Here is a 9010-nt window from a genome sequence, read left to right on the forward strand (position 1 = left end):
ATCTATGGTAAAAAAAAAAAAAATCCCCAGATAAAAACTAAAAAGAAATTATCTGCGAAACTTCCTTGTGATGTGAGGGTCCATCTTACAGAGCGAAACCTTTTTTTTTTTTTTTTGAGTCAGGGAGTTGGAAACACTGTTTTTGGAGAATCTGTGAAGAAATATTTGGGAGACCATTGAGGTCTTTGAGGAAAAACCGAATATCCCCAGGCAAAAACTAGAAAGAAGCTATTTGTGAAACTGCTTTGTGATGTGTGGATTCATCTCACGTAGTTAAACCTTCTTTTCATCAGCAGAATGAAAACTCTCTTTTTGTAGAACCTGTGAAGGACCATTTAAAAGCTCATTGAGACCAATGGGAAATATCCACATATCCCCAGATAAAAATCTGAAAGAAGCTATCTGTGAAATTGCTTTGTGATATGTGGGTTCATCTCACAGAGTTAAACCTTTTATTTGATGCAGAAGTTGGAAACATTTGCTTTGAAGAATCTGTGAATAAACATTTGGGATCCCATTTAGGCCTTTGGGATAAAACAAAATATCCCTAGATGAAAACTAGAAATAAGTTATCAGTGAAAATATTTTGTGATGTGTAAATTCTTCTCCCAGAGCTAAAGCTTTCGTTTGATTCAGCAGGTTGGAAACACTCTTTTTGGAGAATCTGCAAAAGGATATTTTGAATCCTATTGAGGCCTATGGGAAAAAAATTGAATATCCCCTGATAAAAACTAGAAAGAAGCTGTATGTGAAACTGTTTTTGCAATGAGTGGATTCATGTCACAGAGTTAAACCTTTCTCTTGATTCAGCAGGTTGGAAAACTCTCTTTGGAGAATCTATGAAGGAACATTTCTGAGCCAATTTTGGCAATTGGGGAAAAACAAAATATCCCCAGATATAAACTAGAAAGAAACTATCTATGTCATGGCTTTGTGATGTGTGGATTCGTGTCACAGAGTTAAACCTTTCTCTTAATTCACCAGGTTGGAAACACTCTTTTTGTAAAATCTGAGAAGGGATATTTAGGAGCCCGCTGAGGCCTATGGGGTAAAAGCAAATATATCCAGATAAAGATCAGAGAGAAGATATATGAGAAACTGCTTTGTGATGTGCAGATTCATCTCACAGAGATATATTTTTCTTTTGATTCAGCATGTTGGAAACACTGTTCTTGGAGAATCTGTGAAGGGAAATTACGGTGCCCGTTGAGGCTTATGGAGAAAAATGGAATATCCCCAGATAAAAACTAGAAAGAAGCTATAAGTGAAACTGCTATATGATGTCTGGATACATCTCACATAATTAAATTTTTCTTTTTATTTATCAGTTTGGAGACACTCTTTTTGTACAATCAGTGAAGTGACATTTGGAAGCCCTCTTAGACCTATGGAACAAAGCTGCATATTCCCAGATAAAAACTACAAAGAAGCCATCAGGGAAACTTCTTTTTGGTGTGTGTTTTCATCTCACAGGGTTAAACCTTTCTTATGATTCTGCAGGTTGGAAACACTCTTTTTGGAGAAACTGCAAAGGAACATTTAGGAGCCCATTAAGGCCTATGGGGAAAAACAAAATATCCCCATACAAAAACTAAAAATAATCTATTTGTGAAACTACTTTGTGATGTGTGGGGTCATCTCACAAAGTTATATCTTCCTTTGGTTCAGCAGGTTGTAAACATTCTTCTAGTAGATTCTTTGAAGGGATATTTTGAAGAACTTTTAGACCTATGGGGAAAAACTGAATGTTCAAAGATAAAATCTAGAAAGAATGTATCTGTGAAACTGCTTTGTGATGTGTGGATTCATCTCATAGAGTTAAGCTTTTCTTTTGGTTCAGCAATTTGGAGACTTTTTTTGCAGAATCGGTGAGGGGACATTTGAAAGCCCATTGAGTCCTATAGAAAAAAAAAAAAAGAATATAACCAGAAAAAAAAAAAACTAGAAAAAAGGTATCTGTGAAACTGCTTCGTGATGTGTGAATTCATCTCACAGACATAAGCCTTTCCTCTGATTCAGGAGGTTAGAAACCCTCTTTTGGTAGAACCTGTGAAGTGACATTTGAGAGCCCTTTGAGGCCTGTGCAGAAAAGCCACATATCCCCAGAGAAAATCTAAAAAGAAGCTATCGGTGAAACTTACTTTTTATATGTGTTTTTATCCCTCAGAGTAAAAACTTTCTTATGATTTCACAAGTTGTAAACACTCTTTTTGGAGAATATTCAAGCAGACATTTGGGAGTCCTTTGAAGCCTACGAAAAGAAACTGAATATTTGCACATAAAAACCAGAAAGAAGCTATGTGTACAATTGCCTATGAAGCCTATGAGGCAAAAATGAATATCCAAAGATAAAAATGAGAAAGAATTTACCTGTGAAATGACTTTGTGATGTGTGGATTCATCAAACAGTGTTGAACTTTTCTTTTGATTCATCAGTTTGGAAACACTCTTTCTGGAGAATCTGCAAAGGGACATTTGGGTGTCCTTTGACATCATAAGAAAGGCTGAAATCTGAGAGAAGAATGCACAAACCACAAACCAGTTTCTCAGAGAGAAACCTTCCAGTTTTCATCTTGGGATATTCCCTTTTTCACCATTGGAATCAATGAGTTCCCAAATGTTCATTAGCAGAAAGAACAAAACAGTGTTTCCAAGCTGATGAATCAAAAGAAAGCTTACATCACAAAGAAATTTCTTTTTTTTTTTTTTTTTTTTTTTTTTTGAGACGGAGTCTCACTGTGTCTCCCAGGCTGGAGTGCAGTGGCGCGATCTCGGCTCACTGCAAGCTCCGCCCCCCGGGTTCACGCCATTCTCCCGCCTCAGCCTCCCAAGTAGCTGGGACTACAGGCGCCCGCTACCGCGCCCGGCTAGGTTTTTGTATTTTTAGTAGAGACGGGGTTTCACCATGTTAGCCAGGATAGTCACAAAGAAATTTCTTAGATATCTTCCTTCTAGTTTTTATCTGATGATATTTTATTTTGCACCATAGGCCCCAATGAGCTCTCAAATGTCCTTTTGCAGATTCTGCAAAAACAGTCTTTCCAAATGACTGAATCAAAATAAAGGTTTAATTCTGTAAGATGAATGCACACATCACAAGCTATCACAGATAGCTTCCTTCTAGTTTTTATCTTAGTATATCTTCTTTTCAGCATTGGCCTGAATCAGTTCCCAAATATCCATTCGCCGAATGGACAAAAACAGTGATTCAAACTGCTGAATCAAAAGAAAGGTTGAACACTGTGAGATGAATGCACACAGAACAAGGCAGTTTCTCAGAAAGCTGCTTTCTAGATTAATCTGAAGATATTTTCATTTTCACAATTGGCCTGTGTGTGCTCCCAAATGTACTTTCACAGATTCTACAAAAATACTGTTTCCAAACTGGTGAATCAAAATAAAGGTTTAACTCTGAGAGCAATGCACACATCAAAAAGCAGTTTCTCAGAAAGTTTATTTCTAGTTTTTGTCTGAAGATACATTCCTTTTCACCATAGGTCTCAATGCAGTCCCAAATGTCCTTTCACAGAATCTAAAAAATATTGTTTCCAAACTGCTGAGTTAAAAGAAAGGTTTAACTGTGAGAAGAATGCACACATCACACAGCAGTTTCTGAGAAAGTTTCTTTCCAGTTTTTATCTAAAGGTAATTTCTTTTCCAACATAGGTGTCAATATGCTCCCAAATGTCCTTTCAAAGATTCTAAATTAGATAGTATTTCAAAATTGCTGAATTAAAGAAAGGTTTAACTCTGCAAGATAAATGCAAATCAAAAAGCGGTTTCTCAGAAAGCTTCTTTCCAGTTTTTATCTGAAGATATCTCCTTTTACACAATAGGTCTTGGTGCATTCCAAAAAGTCCTTTTGTAGATCCTACAAAAACAGTGCTTCCAAACTACTGAATCAAAGGAAAGTTTTAAGTCTGCGAGATGAATGCACATATCAAAGTGGTTTCTCAGCTAGCTTCCTTCTACTTTATATCTCGGGATATTGACTTTTCACCAGTGACCTCAATTAGCTCCCAAATATCCCTTAGGAGATTCTAGAAAAACATTATTTCATTGGCCTCAATGAGTTCCCAAATGTCAGACAGAAAGTGCTTCCAAACTGTAGAATCAAAAGACAGGTTTAACTCTGTGAAATGAATGCACACATCACAAAGCAGTTTCTCAGAAAGAAGCTTTCTAGTTTTTATCTGAAGATATTTTCTTTTTCACCGTAGGCCTCAATGCCATGCCAAATATCCTTATGCACATGCTAAAAAAAATGTTTCAAAACTGCTGAATGAAAGAAAGGTTTACCTCTGTGAGAGGAATGCACATATCAGAACATGATTTCTCAGATAGCTTCCTTCTAGTTTTTCTCCTGGGATAATCACTGTTTTGCCATTGGCCTCAATAAGCTCCCAAATGTCAGATAAATATATTTTCCAACCGGCTGAATCAAAAGAAAGGTTTAATTCTGTGAGATCAATGCTCACATCACAAAGAAGTTTCTCAGAAAGCTTCTTTCTAGTTTTTATCTGAAAATATTTTATTTTTCAACATAGGCTTCAATACGCTCCTAAATATCCCTTTGCAGATACTACAAAAACAGTGTTTCCAAACTGCTGAATGAAAAGAAAGTTGTAACTCTGCGACATGAATGCACACATAACAAAGCTGTTTCTCAGATAGCTTCCTTCTAGTTTTTATCCTGGGATTTTCCCTTTTTCATCACTGGCCTCAATGAGCTCCCAAATATTCATTTGCAGAATGGACAAAAACAGTGTTTCCAAACAACTGAATCAAAAGAAAGGTTTAACTCTGTGAGACAAAGGCACATATCACAAAGCAATTTCTCAGAAAATTTCATTCTAGGTTTTATCTGAAAATATTTTGTTTTTCAATGTAGGCTTCAATGCGTTCCTAAATATCCCTTTGCAGATACTACAAAAACAATGTTTCCAAACTTCTGAATGAAAAGAAAGTTGTAACTCTGCGACATGAATGCACACATAACAAGGCTGTTTCTCAGATAGCTTCCTTCTAGTTTTTATTCTGGGATATTTCCTTTTTCGCCACTGGCTTCAATGAACTCCCAAATATTCATTTGCAGAATGGACAAGAACAGTGTTTCCAAACTGCTGAATCAAAAGAAAGGTTTAACTCTGTGAGACAAATGCACATATCACAAAGCAGTTTGTCAGAAAGCTTCTTTCTAGTTTTTAACTGAAGATTTTTTTGTTTATCACAGGCCTCTATGTGGTCCCAAATATCCCTTTGCAGATTCTACAAAAACAGTTTTTCAAAACTGTGGAATGAAGAGAAAGGTTTCACTCTGCAAGATGAATGCGCATATCACAAAGCAGTTTCTCAGAAAGCTTCTTTCCAGTTTTTGTCTTAAGATGTTTCCTTTTTCACCATAGACCTCAATGCACTCCAAATATCCCTTCGCAGAGTCTACAAAACAATGTTTCCAAACTGCCAAAGGAAAAGAAAAGTTTAGCTGTGTGAGGTGAATGGACACAACACTAAGCAATTTCTCTGATGGCTCCTTTTAATTCTTATCAGAATATATTTTCTTTTTCACCATTGGCCTCAAAGCGCTCCTAAATCTACATTGACCAAATCCACAAAAAAAAGTGTTTCCAAACTGCTGATTCAAAAAAAAAAAAAAAAAAGGTTAAACTTGGTGAGATGAATGCACATAAGACAAAGCGGTTTCTTAGATGATTTCCTTCTAGTTATTATCCAGGGATAATCGCTTTTTCACCATTGGCCTCAATGAGCTTACAAATGTTCACTGGCAGAATGAACAAAAACAGTGTATCCAAACTGCTGAATCAAAAGAAAGGTTTAACTCTGTCAGATGAATGCCCACTTCACAAAGCAGTCTCTCAGAAAGGTTCTTTCTAGTTTTTATCTGAAGATATATTCTTTTTCACCATAGGCCTCAATGTACCCCTAAATCTCTGTTGGTAAAATGGAGAAAAGGAGCGTTTCCAAACTTCTGAATCAAAGGAAAGTTTTAAATCTGTGAGATCAATGCACACATCACAGAGCAGTTTCTCAGATTGCCTCCTTTTAAGTTTATCCTGGGATATTCACTTTTTCGCCATTGGCCTCAATGAGCTCCCAAATGTCATTCACAGAATGAACAAAAATAATGTTTCCAAACTGCTGAATCAAAAGAAAGGTTTAACTCTGTCAGATAAATGCACACATCACAATGCAGTTTCTCAGAAAGCTTCTTTATAATTTTTGTCTGAAGATATGTTCTTTTTCACCACAGGCCTCAATTGTGCTCCCAAATATCCCCTCACAGACTCTACAAAAACAGCATTTCCAAACTGCTAAATGTAAAGAAAGGTTTAAATATGTGAGATGAAGGCACACATAACAAATTTGTTTCTCAGAGAGCTTCCTTCTAGTATTCATACTTAGATATTCACTTTTTCGCAATTGGCCTTATGTAGCTCCCAAATGTAAGACAAAATCAGAGTTTCCAAACTACTGAATCAAAAGACATTTTTAACTCTGTGAGATGAATGCACACATCAAATAGCAGTTTCTCAGAAGGGTTCTTTCTAGTTTTCCTCTTAAGTTACTTTCTTTTTCCCCATATGTCTCAATGCACTCCAAAATATCCCTTCACAGATTCTACAAAAACAGTTTCTAAACTCCTGAATGAAAAAAAGGTTTAACTCTGTTAGATGAATGCACAAATCACAATATGGTTTCTCAGATCATTTCCTTCTAATTTTTTTTCCTGGGATATTTGCTTTTTTGCCAATGGCCTCAAGGAGTTTCCAAATTTCCATTCACAGAATGGAAAAAAAAAACAGTGTTTACCAGTTACTGAATAAAAAGAAAGATTTAACTCTTTTAGATGACTGCACACTTCACAAACAGTTTCTGTGAAAGCTTCTTTCTAGTTTTTATCTGAAGATATTTTATTTTTCACCATAGACCTCAATGTACTCCCAAATATCCCTTTGCAGATTCTACAAAACAGTGTTTCCAAACTGCTGAATGAAAAGAAAAGTTTATCTCTGTGAGATGAATGGACACAACACGAGAGGGGTTTCTTACATAGTTTCTTTCTAGTTTTTATCAGAATATATTTTCTTTTTCATCATAAGCCTCAATGTGCTCCTAAATCTCTATTGGTAGAATGGACAAAAACAATGTTTCCAAACTTCCGAATCCAAAGAAAGTTCTAAATCTCTGAGATGAATGCACACACCATAAAACAGTTTCTCAGATAGCTTCTTTCTAGTTTTTATCATGGGTTACTTGCTTTTTTGCCATTGGCCTCGATGAGCTCCCAAATGTGCATTCGCAGAATGGACAAAAACAGTGTTTCTCTTCTGCTGAATTAAAAGGAAGGTTTAGCTCTGTGAGATGAGTGCACACAACACAAAGCAGTTTCTCCAAAGTGTTCTCTAGTTTTTATCTGAAGACATTTTCTTTTTCACCATAGGTCTCAGTTTGCTCCCAAATATCCCTTCACAGATTCTACAGAAACAGTGTTTCCAAACTGCTGAATGAAATCAAATGTTAAACTCTGGGAGATGAATGAACACATCACGAAGTGGTTTCTCCTATAGTTTCCTTCTAGTTTTTAGACTTGCACATTTGCTTTTTCATCATTGGCCTAAATGAGCTCCCAAATGAAGGACAAAAACAGGGTTTCTAAACTGCTGAATCCAAAAAAATGTTTAACTCTGTGACATGAATGCAAACATCACAAAGCAGTTTCACAGAAGGCTTTTTGCTACGTTTTATCTGAAGTTACTTTCTTTTTCACCATAGCCCTCAATATGCTCCCAAGTATCCTTTCACAGATTCTACAAAAACAGAGCTTCCAAATGGCTGAATGAAAAGAAATATTTAACTAGGCAAGATGAATGGGTACATCATAAAGTGATTATTCAGATAGCTTTTTTCAAGTTTTTATCAGAAAATATTATCTTTTTCACCATAGACCTCAATGTGTACCCAAATGTCCTTTCACAAAATGCACAAAAACAGTGCTTCTAAAGTGCTGACTCAAAGGGAAGGTTTTATTCTGTGAGGTGAATGCACACATCACAAAGTGGTTTCTCGGAAAGATTCTTTCTAGTTTTTTTCTGAAGATATTTTCTTTTTCACCATAGGCCTCAATCCACTATCAAATAACCCTTCACAGATTCTACAAAAACAGTGTTTCTGAACCGCCAAATGAAAATAAACTTTTAACTCTGTGAGATGAATTCACACATCTGAGAGCAGTTTCTCAGATAGTGTCTTTCTAGTTTTCATGCTGGAACATTTGCTTTTTCTCCATTGACCTCAATGAGATCCCAAATGCCCTTTGGCAAAATGGTCACAGTGTTTCCAAGCTGTTGAATCAAAAGAAAGGTTTAAGTCAGTGAGATGAATGCACACATCAGAAAGCAGTTTCTCAGAAAGATTCTTTCGAGTTTTTGTCTGAAGATACTTTGTTTTTCACCATAGGTCTCAATGTGCCCTGAAATATCTCTTCACAGATTCTACAAAAACTGTGTTTCCAAACTGCTGAATAAAAGAAAAGTATAAATCTGTGAGATGAATGTACACATCACAAAGCAGTTTCTCAGAAAGCTTCTTTCTAGTTTTTATCCTGGTATATTCACATTTTTGCCATTGGCCTCAGTGAGCTCCCAAAAGTCCATTTGCAGAATGGACAAAAACACTGCTTCCAAACTGCTGAATCTAAAGAAAGATTTAACACTGTGAGATGAATGCACACACCATAAAGCAGTTTCTTCGAAGGTTTCTTTCCGGTTTTCACCTGAAGTTACTTTCTTTTTCACCATAGACCTCATTGCTCTCCAAAACATCCATTCACAGACTCTACACAAACAGTGTTTCTGACCTGTTGAATGAAAGTAAAGTTTACCTCTGTGAGATGAATGCACACATCACAAAGTGGATTCTCAGATAGCTTCCTTCTGGTTTTCATCCTGGGATATTTGGTTTTTCGTCACTGACCTTACTGAGATCCCAG

This window comes from Theropithecus gelada, chromosome 19 (assembly GCF_003255815.1).
Source record: "Theropithecus gelada isolate Dixy chromosome 19, Tgel_1.0, whole genome shotgun sequence".
Lineage (NCBI taxonomy): Eukaryota > Metazoa > Chordata > Mammalia > Primates > Cercopithecidae > Theropithecus > Theropithecus gelada.